Source organism: Bos indicus, chromosome 3 (assembly GCF_029378745.1).
Source record: "Bos indicus isolate NIAB-ARS_2022 breed Sahiwal x Tharparkar chromosome 3, NIAB-ARS_B.indTharparkar_mat_pri_1.0, whole genome shotgun sequence".
Classification (NCBI taxonomy): Eukaryota; Metazoa; Chordata; class Mammalia; order Artiodactyla; family Bovidae; genus Bos; species Bos indicus.
Window position 1 is genome coordinate 113,590,161 of NC_091762.1, and position 16,712 is coordinate 113,606,872.

General features: G+C 43.2%; 1 protein-coding gene and 2 pseudogenes across 2 annotated transcripts in view; all 3 read left to right on the forward strand.

Moving 5' to 3' along the window:
- Nucleotides 1–16,712, forward strand: part of LOC109556548 (UDP-glucuronosyltransferase 1A1-like) — a 118,611-nt gene that overhangs the window by 29,970 nt on the left and 71,929 nt on the right. The window lies entirely within an intron of this gene.
- On the forward strand, nucleotides 262–1,211 carry LOC109556926 (UDP-glucuronosyltransferase 1A3 pseudogene; annotated as a pseudogene).
- LOC139182295 (UDP-glucuronosyltransferase 1A3 pseudogene) lies at nucleotides 4,780–9,003 on the forward strand (annotated as a pseudogene).

Consider the following 16,712-nt stretch of genomic DNA (forward strand, 5'->3'; position numbering starts at 1 on the left):
TTTGGGTCTTGGATGAAGAACAAGAGAGTGAACTAGAATGTTCCCCAGAGGGAGCAGCAGGTCAGAAGAGTTTTTCCAAGATAAGGGGAGCGGGTAACCGTTCCCTGGGTGAAATCAGAGGTGATGAAACACAGGCGTGGACTTATTCTGTAATGATTAATGTTCAGAGGGCACGCTGCCTTCCAATGACATGCCATTTTGCTTAAGTGACTTGATGATAAGATAAAGATAAGGGAACACATATAGGTGGCACAGCCCAACCAGAGACTCAGTAGCTTCTGGTTTGTGCGGAGATGGCCCTGGGACTGCAGCTTCGGCGGCAGGTGCTGGCTGGACTCCTGCTCTGTCTGTGCGCCAGGCGATGGGCCGAGGCTGGGAAGGTGCTGGTGGTCCCCATGGAGGGCAGCCACTGGCTCAGCATGCGGGAGGCTGTGAGGGAGCTCCACGCCAGAGGTCACCAGGCAGTGGTCGTTGCTCCGGAGGTGAATATGCACATCAAGGCAGAGGACTTTTTCACCATGAAAACCTACGATATTCCCTACGCACAGGACAAATTTGATTCCCTCATGAAGACTCATGTACATATGCTTTTTGAAAGAGTACATTGGGTAACGATGTTTTTGAAAACTATGGCATCTTTGAAAAAAGCGTCCTTACTCTTTGAAAGGTCTTGTGAGGGGCTGCTGTATAATAAGGATCTAATCAGGCACCTGAATGCCAGTTCCTTTGATGTGGTTTTAACGGACCCTGTTCACCCCTGCGGAGCAGTGCTGGCTAAGTACCTGTCCATTCCTGCTGTGTTTTTCTTGCGTTCAGTTCCCTGTGACTTAGATGTTGAGGGCACAGCATGCCCAAACCCTTTCTCTTATGTTCCTCGGTTATTAACAATGAATCCAGACCGCATGACATTCTTCCAAAGGGTCAAGAACATGCTCTACCCTCTGAGCCTGAAGTACATTTGCCAGGTTACCTTCACTCCTTATGAACGTATGGCCTCTGAGCTTCTTCAGAGAGAGGTGTCGCTGGTGGAGATTCTTGCCTCTGGATCCGTGTGGCTGTTCAGAGGAGACTTTGTGATGGACTACCCGCGGCCCATCATGCCCAACATGGTGTTCATTGGGGGCATCAACTGTGCCAACAGGAAACCTTTATCTCAGGTGTGTACTGCTGCTTTTGTTCAATCAGTGCTCCTAGTGGAGCACAATCTTTGAATTAAAAAATTTTTAAAAAACTTTTTCACCACACTGCAACCTAAGGCCCTTGCAGTGAAATGGATGGTTCCAATCACTAGACCAACAGGGAATTCCCAAGTGGAACATATTTAAAAAGAACAGCCTACTTCCACGTGCTTACTTAGCTACTGATCTTTCTAAAGATTTCTACCTTGCATTCTCCTTTGAACAGTCTTTGTTGAGATATTATTAAAGTGCTCCAGGAGTGTAGTGTAGGTTTGTGATGGAATTTGAGATGAATGAGAGGCAGGGGTGAAGGTCCATGTTAGGTTTGACAAGGAATGGGGTGGTTTGACCATGATTGTCCTTTCATACAGCCTCTGTTGTAATGTTCGTGCAGTTTTCTCAATCAAGTAGGAGCCAAGAACTTGAGCTGTGAATCCACCGTCATGGGCTTTTTGCTTGGGGGTGTTCAATTGGAGGAGGAGAGAATTGGCAAATACATTTATTGTCCTGATAGTTCATCGTGGTTTTGTCTTGGAAATATATTGGGTGTGATCACTGGAGACTTCAACCCCAAAAGGCAGCAGAATTTCAGAGAGGTTGAATAAATAGAGTGGAAGGGAGACAAAACCGGAGATGGAAGTCGGGCTCTCTGTGATAAGCGAGAGGAATAATTGAGCCAAGTTTCTTGAGATGGAGCTATGCTGATCAGAAGTTTTCTGACCAGGAGTTGGGGTCTGGAGTAATGTGGGGGGATGCACAGAGTTGAATGGCGTGTCAGATGGGTGCTCAGCATGGGCAACTGAGGTCCTCAAAGGTTAGTGGTGGGGGCTGGAGAGGAGGTCAAACTGAGCCAAGAGCACAGTGAAGGTGGTGACAGGGATGCTGAGAACTGAGAACAGGAAGGGACCGAGCACATCACCACGCCTACCGCAGCCCAGTCACCAACCCTGCATTTCTATGGTGTGAGCTACGGCTTTCCTCATAGTGTCAGAGTCTGCTTATATTAACCCTGAATTATTGTTGTTGTTGTTCAGTTGCCAAGTTGTGTCCAACTGTTTGTGGCCCCATGGACTGTTGCACACCAAGCTTCCCTGTCCTTCACTATCTCCCGCAGTTTGCTCAAACTCATGTCCATGGAGTCAGTGATGACATTCAGCCATCTCATCCTCTGTATTCCCCTTCTTCTTCTTCCCTAAGTCTTTCCCAGCATCAGGGTCTTCTCCAATGAGTCAGTTCTTCTCATCAAGTGGCCAAAGCACTGGAGCTTCAGTTTTAGCAGCAGTCTTTCCAGGGAATATTCAGGATTGATTTCTCTTAGGATTGACGGGTTTGATTTCCTTGCTGTCCAGGGGAGGCTATGCAGTCTTCTCCAGCACCACAATTCGAAAGCATCAGCTCTTCAGTGCTCAGGCTTGTTTATGGTCCAACATTCACATCCATATATGACTGCTGGAAAAACCATAGGTTTGACTGTATCAACTTTTGTTGGCAAAGTAATGTCTCTGCTTTTTAATACACAGTCTAGTTTTGTCATAGCTTTTCCTCCAAGGAGCAAGCGTCTTTTGATTTTGTGGCTATAGTCACCATCCACAGTGATTTTGGAGCCCAAGAAAATAAAATCCGTCAGTGTTTCCACTTTCCCCCCATCTATTTGCCATGATCTTAATTATTGAATGCTGAGTTTTAAGCCAGCTTTTTCACTCTCCTCTTTCACTCTTATCAAGAGATTCTTTCATCTTCTTCATTGTCTGCCATGAGTGTGGTATCATCTGCATATCTGCGGTTGTCGATATTTCCCCTGGCAATCTTGATTCCAGCTTGTGATTCAAGCTGTCTGGCATTTCGCATGATGTACTCTGTATATAAATTAAATAAGAAGGATGACAATATACAGCTTTGACATGATCATTTCCCAATTTTGAACTAGTTAGCTGTTCCATGTTCAGTTCTAACTGTTGCTTCTGGACCCACATACAAGTTTCTCAGAAGGCAGGTAATGTGGTCTGGTACTCCCATCTCTTTAAGAATTTTCTGCATGGTTGTGATCCACAGAATGAAAGCCTTTCAAGTAGTCATGAAGCAGAAGTAGATTTTTTTCAGGAATTCCCTTGCTTTTTCTATGATGCAGTGGATATTGGTAATTTGATCTCTGGTTCCTCTGCCTTTTCTAAATCCAGCTTGTACATCTGGAAGTTTTCAATTCACATATTGTTGAAGGATTTTGAGTATTGCCTTGCTAACATGTGAAATGAGCACAATTGTGCAGTAGTTTGAACATTCTTTGGCATTGTCTTTCTTTGAGGTTGGAGTGTAAACTGAGCTTTTCCAGTCCTGTGGCCCTTGCTGAGTTTTCCAAATTTGCTGGTGTAATGAGTCCAGCACTTTAGCAGCATCAATTTTAGGATTTGCAATCGCTCAGCTGGAATTCCATCACCTCCAATAGCTTTGTTTATAGTGATTCTTCCTAAGACCTGCTTGACTTCACAGTGCAAGACGTTTTGCTCTCGGTGAGTGACCACACCTTTGTGGTTATCTGATGATTAAGACTTTTCTTGTATAGTTTTGTGTAGGCTCCTCTGTCTGTGAGCTATACCAGGCAAGAAAACGGAGTGAGTTACCATTTCCTACTCCAAGGGACCTTCCGAACCCAACCTAGGGATAGAGTCCATGTGTCTTGTGTCTCCTGCATTTGTAGGAGAATTCTTTACCACTGCACCATCTGGGAAGCCCTGAACATAAACTATAAGATGTAATAAAGATCCAGAATAATGCACACTTCAGTCCCTACACAGAGCCTGCACGGAGGCATGGGGCCGGTCTCTCCTGTCCAAAGTGCAGCAGGCCCTGGAGCCTGGCGTCCTCCGAACCCCACTGTCATTACAAAGAGCTGCCTTTCCAATTGATGATTTAGGTAACAGGAAGTTCTATTCCATGAGGCAGAGAAAGAGTTCTCAAGCAGCCCTTCTGCTGTTGTCTTGAAGGATTCTTCCAGAAGTTTCCATATGAGGTAGCTGTTTGGACAGACTCTCTCCTGAGCAGTGCATGAGGTGTGCAGTATACAACAAGAACAATCCAGGGAGCCACCATCCCCTCCCTGCTGAGAGAAGGCTGTTCTCGTGATGTTATATGTTTCCCTGGATGTGCTCTGTGTTCACTCATGATGAGGAGAAATAGTTTAAAGAGTTCTCAGATAAGGTCACACGCAACAGCGGTTCTGGGTGGGGACTGGGGCAGAGGTGACTCCTCAGCGTTCAGTCCAGCCCCAGAGAACAGGGTTAGCAGAGAGGTAGGAGGTGACCAACAGAAAGGACAGGCACAGCCTTGCTTTGCGTCTTGGATGAACAAGAGAGTGAACCTGAATGCTCCCCAGACAGAGCAGCAAGTCTTACTTTTTCCCAGGAAAGGGGAGTGGTCTTCCGTGGGTGAACACACAAGTGATGAAACACAGGCACGGACTTATTCTGTAAGGATTAATGCAAACAGGGCACACTGCCCTCCAATGACATGCCATTGTTCTCAAGTGACTTGATGACAAGGTATGGAAACAAATATAGGCAGCGCAGGCTGAGCAGAAAGTCAGTAGCTTCTGGTTTGTGCGGAGATGGCTCTGGGACTGCAGCTTCGGCGGCAGGTGCTGGCTGGACTCCTGCTCTGTCTGTGCGCCGGGCGATGGGCTGAGGCTGGGAAGGTGTTGGTGGTCCCCATGGAGGGCAGCCACTGGCTCAGCATGCGGGAGGCTGTGAGGGAGCTCCACGCCAGAGGTCACCAGGCAGTGGTCGTTGCTCCGGAGGTGAACCTGCACATCAAGGCAGAGAACTTTTTTACCGTGAAAGTCTACACCGTTCCCTACACACAGGATGAGTTTGAGTCCATCACGAGGACCCATATTCATGTCTTTTTCCAAAGAGTACATTTTCTAACAATGTTTTGGGAAGCTACGGCAACTTTGAAAAATGTGTCTTTGCTGTTTGAAAGGTCTTGTGAGGCACTATTGCATAACAAGGACTTGATCAGAGACCTGAATGCCAGTTCCTTTGATGTGGTTTTAACAGATCCTTTTAACCCCTGCGGGGCAGTGCTGGCTAAGTACCTGTCCATTCCTGCTGTGTTTTTTTTGCGGCAAATTCCCTGTGACTTAGATGTTGAGGGCACAGCATGCCCAAACCCTTTCTCATATGTTCCCAGGTTGTTAACAAGGAATTCAGACCGCATGACATTCTTCCAAAGGGTCAAGAACATGCTCTACCCTCTGGCCCTGAAGTACATTTGCCAGTTTACCTTCACTCCTTATGAACGTATGGCCTCTGAGCTTCTTCAGAGAGAGGTGTCACTGGGGGAGATTCTTGCCTCTGGATCCATGTGGCTGTTCAGAGGAGACTTTGTGATGGACTACCCGCGGCCGATCATGCCCAACATGGTGTTCATTGGGGGCATCAACTGTGCCAACAGGAAACCTTTATCTCAGGTGTGTACTGCTGCTTTTGTTCAATCAGTGCTCCTAGTGGAGCACATGTTTTTAAAAAAACTTTAATTCGATGTGCTTCATTATATACTGATCTATCTAAAGATTTCCACCTCTCCTCCTCCCAGCAGTCTTTGGTGAGCTAAATTTGTTGAAGTGTACCAGTAGTTAGTAAAGGTTTGTGATGGTCTTTGAGAAGAATGAAAGGTAAGGCTGAGGTCTGTAATAGGATTGACAAGCCATGTGTGATTCAACCGCGATTGTCCCTTTGAAAAGGAACTGTCGTAAAGGTTGTTCAGCTTTCTCTAGCTGAGGGAAAACAGAGAACATGAGCCATGAATTCCTCCATCAGGGGTTTTTGGTTGAAGGTGTTCAATAGGAGGAAGGAAGATCTGGTAGATTGCATTTGCTGCCCTGATAATTCAGAGTAGTTTTATCTTGGAGGGGATTGAGGTGTGGTCACAGAAGACCTGAACACCAAAAAATCAGAAGTTTTAGAAAAGTGGAATAAATTAATTGTAAGTGAGACAATCCCAGGGAGAGAAGTTGGGTTTTCTGTGATTACAGACAGAAATAAGTGAGAACATTTCTACAGAGATGGAGCTGTGCTGATCAGATGTCTTCTGGCTGGGAGTTGGGGTCTGGAGTAAAATGTAGGGCTGTACAGTTCGGATTCCCCACAGAAGGGTCATCAAGGTGGGACATGGAGGTCATTAAAGGCTAGCTGTAGGGGCTGGAGAGGAGCTAAAACTGAGCCTATGAACACAGTGAAGGTCTGGACAGTGATGCTGAGAACTGAGTCTCAAAGAGGAAAGATTTGTTATGAGGGGGTTGACCACATTTGCAAACCTCCCGTAGCCCAGGTCACCACACCCCAAGTTTTCATGGTGGGAACTATTGTACTCCTAATGGTTTCAGAGTCTTCATATGTTAATCCTGAATATGTGAGTTAAGTGAAATAGGACTCTTGTGGGCAGGATTTGTTTTCTTATCCACTGAATCAACCATCTTTTTTGCCCTCTTTTGTCACATGCACTGAATTTATATTAACTTCCATGATTTAGTTTTCGTATTCTGATTTTTACATCTCTTTTCATTAACGTATTTATTATTGCTCAACTCTAACTTCATTTTTCTTTATTGCTCACACTACAAAGTTTTATTCTACTTTATTTCCTCTTCATGCAATGCATTTGTCCAATGATCAAACATGTATGTATCTGTGAGATTTGTAAAAAGTGAAATGTAAGGAGGTGGTGTTCTTTTTAGTTTTTCTATGTGAGTGTATGCCGGGGTCCAGCCCCGGCTGATCCAGGGTATTCGAAGGAGAGATGGCATAGGCGACCTATTTATTTAAATATTTATCAAAGATATAAAGAGTAATAGAATGAGGATAGCTCAGTAGGAAAATTCAGTGGAGAAAAGAGGCTGAGTAGCTTGGTTTACGCGGGAGACCAATAAAACTTCAAGACAAGAAGTTTGCACCACTTATGTAGGCCGCAGGCGTCTTTCCGTTCTCCCGAAGGAGATGAGACACTGAGGCCTCCCCGGTCGGATCTTAGAAGCCCAGGCATAATTAGCAAGCATGGCGGGTTCCACGCTCCAGATGGAGACTCAGCCAGAATTTGGGAGAGAGAGTGACATGGAGAGACCAAGTTGCGGTTAACAAGGCCCGCACTTTATTTTCCAAAGTAGTTTTTATACCTTAAGTTGTGCATAGAGGATAATGGGGGAAGGGGTGGAGTCATGCAAGGACAGCAGTTCCTGGTCCTAATCGAAGCCAGGCTTTCAAACTTATCATATGCAAAAGTTCAGGTGAATTACATCATCTTCTGGCCAGGAGGCCTGTTAACATTTTAAGAAACTTATTTTTCTCTAAAGGTGATTATTCCAAAGTCAGGCACCAGCCTCCAAAAAGGCATTGGACAAAGCTGCATTCCTATAGTGCAAAGGTGAGGTGGGCTCTATCAAGAAAAGAATTAACTCAAGGGTCCAAGGTTACAAACACTGAGGCTACTACTTACATTTCTATACACCCATTATATCAGTCAATACACTGCCAAGGACACAGTAGGTAAGGAGTATGGAGACTTAGCAGCAAACATTGGCCCAATAAGTGAAAAAACCTTTCACCAAAACAATTTCTAATCAGTCTTTTAACTACTCAAAGGAATCTGTGTTTAGACAGTTTAGAACATCTCCTGCCTCTCACAGTTGGGAGGCTCTGAACAATCACATGTGGCCGGAAAAACCTATTCAGGCAGGCTAGAGGATTTCCAAAGGAGTTTGTAGGTTGAAACACTGTCACACCCAGGAATTATTAACTGGAACTGTAAGCTAACTCTTTTTTTCAGAGAGAGGTAGTGGGGGACAGCCCCCCGTAAAGTCAGAGGTGTAGGTGAAAGCACAAAGCAGAAAGTAGGCAGACTCTGGTTTTGGGGGTAGATGCTTGAGAATTTCCAGGGGGACTCCTGAGGCTTGATCCCGCCTGCGTATGCCGAGCCTCCTTCCTCATGACCTTTGTCATGGGTGGAGCTCCTCACGCTGGCTCCTGGCAGTGATAGAATTCCAGTTGAGCTATTCCAGATCCTGAAAGATGATGCTGTGGAAAGTCCTGCACTCAATATGCAATATGCACTCAATATGCAATATGCTGGCTCCCGGCAAGTGTATTTTCTAGAATTAACTGCATTGGCTCAAATCTTCACTCCCATTTTCCTAGCTGAATGACCTTGACTGGGTGAGTTAACCATGAAGAAAGTGAAAGTCGCTCAGTCATGTTCGACTCTTTGTGACCCCATGGACTGACTGTACAGTCCATGGAATTTTCCAGGCCAGAATACTGGAGTGGGCAGCCATTCCCTTCTCCAGGGGATCTTCCCAACCCAGGGATTGAACCTAGGTCTCCTGCATTGCAAGCAGATTCTTTACCAGCTGAGCCACAAAAGGGAAGCCCAGAGTTAACCATTCTGACCTTAATATTGTCACTGTGAGCACACAAATATTGTCTATTATCATTACTTAAAATATGCGCAGCAGGAAAAGTTGTGTCATTTGGAGGCATTTAGGTATGTTTCTGCCAAATGAAAGATCACTTACCCTGAAATTCTCAAACGTTATACATGGTAAGCACACTCTTATCATTTTTGTTCCAACTAAATTGATTTTACTTTGAGATTTTGTCAGTCTTATTTATTTGGTATGTTTTATCCTTAGATGTGACTCCTTTAAATGTTTATGGAAATTTTTTTTCACAATAGGAAAGATAAAATTTGTAATATTTTTGTTCCTTCTCCTTCTTAAGGTTTATGATGGGTTGAAATATTTTATGGGTCCCCTCAAAGAAATAACTTTTGGATTTGCTCATTCTTTTTACTATTTTTGTTTTCTGTTACATTAATTGCAGCTTATTGTTTTTGTTGATGATATCATCTTGTTTCCTTTGTTTTACTTTATAGTTGTTTTTCTAATTTCTTATGTAAGCATTAAGTTCCTTTATGTTTTCTTAATAATGAAGAACTGAAGGTCATAGATAAAACATTCTCCCCATTCCTTAGATTTTGGTATAAACTGCTCTCATTTTCTTTTTTTTAACTTAAATGCATGTTTTTTATTTCTTCTTTGAGTCAGTGAGTATTTTTTAAAAATGAGATTGTTTCCAAACTCCCATATAGTTAACATTTGTTGCATCCATCTTTCTGTTATCTTTTGCAATTATTTTGAATTATAATCAGAGAATGTTTCTTGTGGAGTCACTACTTTAAAAAATGTTAATAGGTTCCTTTATAGTCTAGTACAGAATAGTCCAATGCAAGTCACATACGTAACTGAAAGCTTTTTAGTAGATATATTTAAAAAAAGCAAAAAGAGGGTTAAAATTAATTTTAATTATATATTTTACTGAATCAAATATATAAAAATACTAACCTTTAAACATATACTCAATATAAAAAATTTTCAGGTACTTGTTTGTCTTTGTTTCTTTCAGTTTTATTGAGATATAGTTGACATGCTTCCCTGGAGGTTCAGATGGTAAAGACTCCTCCTGCAGTGCAGGAGACCCGAGTTCCATCCGTGGGTCGGGAAAATCCCTTGGAGAAGGAAATGGCTACCCGCTCCAGTGTTCTTGCCTGGTGAATTCCATGCACAAAGAAGCCTGGTGGGCTACAGTCCATGGGGCTGCAAAGAGTCAGACATGACTGAACAACTCACACTTTTGCTTGTCATTTTCCTGTAGAAGCTTACGGTGGACAGCAGAATGATTTGACTTACCTAGATCATGAGACGTTTACTAAAACAAATTTAGTGGTCACCCGTTATCTCACATAGACAAAAAATTAAAGGAGTTAATGTTGTTAATTCTTTCTGGAGTTATTTCTCCAGTGATCTCCAGTAGCATATTGGGCACCTACCAACCTGAGGAGTTCATCTTTCAGTGTCCTATCTTTTTGCCTTTTCATACTGTTCATGGGGTTCTCAAGGCAAGAATACTGAAGTGGTTTGCCATTCCTCTCTCCAGTGGACCACATTCTGTCCGACCTCTCCACCATGACCCGCAGTCTTGGGTGGCCCCACACAGCATGGCTTAGTTTCACTGAGTCAGACAAGGCTGTGGTCCATGTGATCAGATTGGCTAGTTGTCTGTGATTGTGGTTTCAGTCTGTCTGCCCTCTGATGTCCTCTCTCAGAGCCTACTGTCTTACTTGGGTTTCTCTTACCTTGGACATGGGGTATCTCTTCACGGCTGCTCCAGCAAAGCACAGCTGCCTCCCCTGACCTTGGATGCGGGGTAGCTCCTCGCAGCTGCTCCTGCGCTCAACATTCAGAAAACTAAGATCACGGCATTCTCCCATCACTTCATGGCAAACAGATGGGGAAACAGTGGAAACAGTGGCTTACCTTATTTTTGGGGGGCTTCCAAAATCATTGCAGATGGTGATTGCAGCCATGAAATTAAAAGACACCTTACTCCTTGGAAGGAAAGTTATGACCAACCTAGACAGCATATTAAAAAGCAGAGACATAACTTTGCCAACAAAGGTCCATCTAGTCAAGGCTATGGTTTTTCCAGTAGTCACATATGGATGTGAGAGTTGGACTATAAAGAAAGCTGAGTGCCGAAGAATTGATGGTTTTGAACTGTTGAAGTGTTGAGAATACTCTTGAGAGTCCCTTGGACTGAAAGGAGATCCAACCAGTCCATCCTAAAGGAGATCAGTCCTGGATGTTCATTGGAAGGACTGATGTTGAAGCTGAAACTCTAATACTTTGGCCACCTGATGGGAAGAGCTGACTCATTGGAAAAGACCCTGATTCTGGGAAAGATTGAGGGCAGGAGGAGAAGGGGACAACAGAGGATGAAATGGTTGGATGGCATCACTGACTCAATGGACATGGCTTGGGTAGACTCTGGGAGCTGGTGATGGACAAGGAGGCCTGGCGTGCTGTGGTTCATGGGGTCGCAAAGAGTCAGACATGACTGAGCGACTGAACTGATACTGCTGCTGCTGCTGCTGCTAAGTCGCTTCAGTCGTGTCCGACTCTGTGTGACCCCATAGACGGCAGCCCACCAGGCTCCCCTGTCCCTGGGATTCTCCAGGCAAGAACACTGGAGTCGGTTGCCATTTCCTTCTCCAATGCATGAAAGTGAAAAGTGAAAGTGAATGTTGTTAATTACATCCCTAGTGTTTATTTCTCTTATAGCTCCACATTGCACCCTTAGACTGCCTTCACCCAGTCCCCCTCCCCGCATCTCCTGCCTCTGGTAGCCACAGATCTGGTTTCTCTCTCTCTGAGTTTCTTGCTTGTTTTTGTAGTATGGTTGGCCTGCAGCACTGTTTGCTCCTATTATGCAACTTAGAGTTTCAATACTTTGATACAGTTAAAATAATCACCACAAGAAACCTAGCTATGATATTCATCATAGAAATGTATTACACAACTACTGACTGTATTTCACACACTCCTTTCACACCTGTGACATTTATTTTGCAGCCGAAAGTTTGTATTTTAATCCCCCTCAGCCTTCTCTCTCCTCTCACTCTCCTGCTTTTTGTCAACTACCTGTTTGTTCTCTATGAGTCTGTTTCTGTTCACTTGCTTTGCCTTTTATTTTTCTTGTATAAGTGAAATCATGCAGTATTTGTCTTTCCCTGACTTACTTCACTAAGCGTGATACCCTCTGGGTCCATTCATGTTGTCACAAATGACAAGATTCCTTTCTTTCTTATGGCCGAGCAATATTCAGTAGCCAGTATTTTCGACTGTAGTAAACGAGGCTGCAATGAACATAGGGGTGTATATATCTTTTCTAATTAATGTTTTTTGGGGTATGTTTTGGATAAATACCCAGGAGTGGAGTTGCTGGATGATATGACAGTTTTGTTTTTAACTTTTTGAGAAACCCTGTACTGTTTTCCATAGTGACTGCAACAATTTACATTGCCCACAATACTGCCCTAGAGTTCCCCTTTCTCGACATCCTCGCCAACCGTTGTTATTTATTGTCTTTTTGATAATAGCCATTCTGACAGGTGTGAGGTGATAGTTCATTGTTGTTTGATTTGCATTTCTCTCATGATTAGTGATGTTGAGCATCCTTGCACATGCCTGTTGGCCATTTGTATGTCTTCTCTGGAAACATGTCTCTTTAAGTCTCAGTCCATTTTTAATCATGTTGTTTTTTTTTTTTGGTTGGTATTGACTTGGAGTTCTTTGTGTCTTTTGGATACTAACCTATTATCAGATATATTATTTGCAAATGTCTTCTTCCATTCAGAAAGTGGCCTTTCCCTTTTGTTAGTAATTTTCTTTGCTGTTCAAAAGATTTTAGTTTGATAAAGTCCCATTCGTTTATTTTACTTTTGTCTCTCTTGTCTGAGGAATCATATCCAAAAAAATGTAATAGTAATATTAATAGTAATATTTAAAAAGTTAAAGAGGTTACTGCCTTATGTCTTCTACCCGAAGTTTTATGGCTTTAAGTCTTTAATCTATTTTGAATTTGTTTTTGTTCATAGTGTGAGAGAGCAATCCAGTTTGATTCTTTTGCATGCAGCTGCCAAGTTTTCCCAATACCATTTACTGAAGAGGCTGTCTTTCCCCCATTGTATATTATTACCTCCTTTGTCGTAGATCAGCTGCAGTATAGATCTGAAGTTATTTCTGCCATATATTCTGTTCCACTGATACATGTGTGTTTCTGTAGGACCTTACTGCTTGGATCACTGTAGTTTTGTAGCATAGTTTTAAACCAGGAAGTGTGATTCCTTCAGTTTGACTCTTTTTGAAAAAACTGAAGTATAGTTAATTTGAACAATGTTGTGTTAGTTTCTGTCATACAGCAAAGTTATTGAGATATATATTCTTTTTCATTACAGATTATTACAAGGTATTGAATATAGCTCCCTTTGCTGTACATGCTAAGTCACTTCAGTCGTGTCCGACTCTGTGCGACCCCATAGATGGCAGCCCACCAGGCTCCCCCATCCCTGGGATTCTGTACATAGGAACTTGCTATTTATCTCTTTTATGTATAGTGATATGTAGCTGTTAATCTTAAGATCCTAATTTAACTCTCCCCTCTCTTTCCCTTTTGGTAACCAAAAACTTCTTTTCTATGCCTGTGAGTCTGTTTCTTTTGAAAAATAAGTTTATTTGTATCATTTTTTTAGAGTCCATGTATAAGTGATACCACATGATATGTGTCTTTATCTGATTGTTTCACTTAGTATGATAATCTCTAAGGCCTATCCATGTTGCTGCTCCAGTTCTGTTCTTTTTTCTCAAGATTTTTTTGGTTATTCAGTCTTTTATGCTTCCATATAAATTTTAGAATTATTTTTTCTTGTTCTTTGAAAAATGCCATTGGTGTTTTGATAGATACTGTGTTGAATCTATAGCTTGCCTTGGGTAGTATGGTCACTTTAATAATGTTAATTCTTTTAATCCATGTATCCACAGTGTATCTTTCTATTTGTTTGTGTCATCTTCAATGTCTTTCATCAGTGTCTTATAGTTCCCAGAGTATAGGTCTTTAACCTTCCTATATTTATTCCTAGGTGTTACATTCTTTTTGATATGATTGAAAATAGAATGGTAATATTATTAATAATTTCTTTTCCTGATAGTTCACTCTCAGTGTATAGAAATGCAGTAGATTTCTGTATAATAATTTGGTATGCCTTCAGTCAGTTCAGTTCAGTTCAGTTGCTCAGTAGTCTCCGACTCTTTGCCACCTCATGAATCACAGCACACCAGGCCTCCCTGTCCATCACCAACTCCCAGAGTTCACCCAGACTCATGTCCATCGAGTCGGTGATGCCATCCAGCCATCTCATCCTCTGTCGTCCCCTTCTCCTCCTGCCCCCAATCCCTCCCAGCATCAGAGTCTTTTCCAATGAGTCAACTCTTTGCATGAGGTGGCCAAAGTACTGGAGTTTCAGCTTTAGCATCATTCCTTCCCAAGAAATCCCAGGGCTGATCTCCTTCAGAATGGACTGGTTGGATCTCCTTGCAGTCCAAGGGACTCTCAAGAGTCTTCTCCAACACCACAGTTCAAAAGCATCAATTCTTCAACACTCAGCTTTCTTCACAGTCCAACTCTCACATCCATACATGACCACTGGAAAAACCATGGCCTTGACTAGACGGACCTTTGTTGGCAAAGTAATGTCTCTGCTTTTGAATATGCTATCTAGGTTTGTCATAACTTTCTGTCCAAGGAGTAAGCGTGTTTTAATTTCATGGCTGCCATCACCATCTGCAGTGATTTTGGCCTTAACATTACTGAATTCACTGATGAGTTCTAATAGTTTTTGGTGGTGATTTTAGGATTTTCTATGTGTAGTGCATATCATGTAATCTGTGAAAAGTGACAATTTTACTTCATTCTGTCAACACCAATCGTGGAGCTCATGTCATCCTGCTGGAGGGTGGGTGAGGCCCAGGAGCACTGGTAGGCAATTCTAGGTCCCAGGTGGCTGAGAGCTCAGGAGATTCTAAGGTAGCTGGTCACTAGTGGATGGGTCTGTGTCTCCACTCAATCAGCCCTTTTACATGAGGCATCCTTGTACTGGTGTTGACAGGGTGATGGGTGGGGCTGGGTCCTGATACTATTGATCTAGAGAGAGAGGATTTCAAAATGGCACTAGCCAGCACAGTGGCATCGTTAGAACTGAGCTCCCCCAAAACAGTTGGTGCCCATATTTATATGATCTCTGTCTCCTGCCTCTCTGAGAGGCTGTTTAAGATCAGCAGGTGGGTCTGACCAGGCTCCTTTCTGATTGCTGCTTCTTCCCTGGTCCCTAGAGTATGTGAGATTTTGTGTGCACGCTTTGAGAGTGGAGTCTCTATATCCTACAGCCCCTGGCTCTCCTGAAAGTAAGCCCCACTGGCCTTCCAAGCCCAACATTCTGGAAACCCTTCTTCCCATTTCAGGACCCCCAGGCTAGGAAGCCCAATGTGGGCTCATATCCCTCACTCCTGAGGGAGAACCTCTGCAATACTAATTAACTCCCATTTGTGGATCGTCCACCATGGGGTGTGGGTCTTGATTATACCATATCTTCAGTTCAGTTCAGTCGCTCAGTTATGTCCGACTCTTTGTGACCCCATGGACTGCAGCATGCCAGGCCTCCCTGTCCATCACCAACCCCCAGAGTTTACCCAAACTTGTGTCCATTGAGTCGGTGATGACATCCAACCATCTCATCCTCTGTTGTCCCCTTCTCCTCTTGCCTTCAATCTTCCCCAGCATCAAAGTTTTTTTCAATGAGTCAGTTCTTCGCATCAGGTGGCCAAAGTATTGGAGTTTCGACTTCAACATCAGTCCTTCCAATGAACACTCAGGACTGATCTCCTTTAGGATGGACTGGTTGGATCTCCTTTCAGTCCAAGGGACTCTCAAGAGTCTTCTCCAACACCGCAGTTCAAAAGCATCAATTCTTCGGCTCTCAGCTTTCTTTATAGTCCAACTCTCACAACCATACATGGCTACTGGAAAAACCATAGCCTTGACTAGACGGACCTTTTTTGGAAAAGTAACATCTCTGCTTTTTAATATGCTGTCTAGGTTGGAGAAGGAAATGGCAGCCCACTCCAGTGTTCTTGCCTGGAGAATCCCAGGGACGGGGGAGCCTGGTGGGCTGCTGTCTATGGGGTCGCACAGAGTCGGAAATGACTGAAGTGACCTAGCATAGGTTGGTCATAATTTTCCTTCCAAGGAGTAAGCATCTTTTAATTTCATGGCTGCAGTCATCATCTGCAGTGATTTTGGAGCCCAGAAAAATAAAGTCAGCCACTGTTTCCCCATCTATTTGCCATGAAGTGAAAGTGAAAGTCACTCAGTTATGTCCAACTCTTTGTGACCCCATGGACTATACAGTTCATGGAATTCTCCAGGCCAGAATACTGCGTGGGTAGCCTTTCCCTTCTTCAGGGGATCTTCCCAACCCAGGGATCGAATCCAGGTCTCCTGCATTGCAGGTGGATTCTTTATCAGCTGAGCCACCAGGGAAGCCCAAGAATACTGGAGTGGGTAGCCTATCCCTTCTCCAGTGGGTCTTCTGAACCCCGGAATTGAACCAGAGTCTCTACAAATCTTGTGGTTCCTTCTTTATATACTTAGTTGTGGAAGATCTTTTCAGCTAGTCTTTGGTGTTTCACATCAGTATTTGCTCTATAAGTTGTAATATTGGTGAGCCTGTAAGAGGAAATGAGCCCAAGGTCTTCCCAGTCCAACATCTTGGCCAGTTTCCTCAATATAAAATTATTGAGATACTTCAGAATTAAAAATTTCATACTAAGTCCTCAAGACCTGGTATGTCTTTTATACATACAGCACATAGCAATTTGGACTCTACACATTCCAAGTACTCAATACTCGTACATAGTCAGTGGCTACTATGTGAGACAGCATACGATCAGTGTTTGTAAACATTCCATATGTAAACCTAAAGAGGTATATTTAAATTTTTCTATTAAGAAAAGCTCAGTGTGCCCAATTCAGAAAATAATACCTAAAAATATACCCCCATTTAACTGAATTTTTCTCAAATTACATTTGGAAGTTT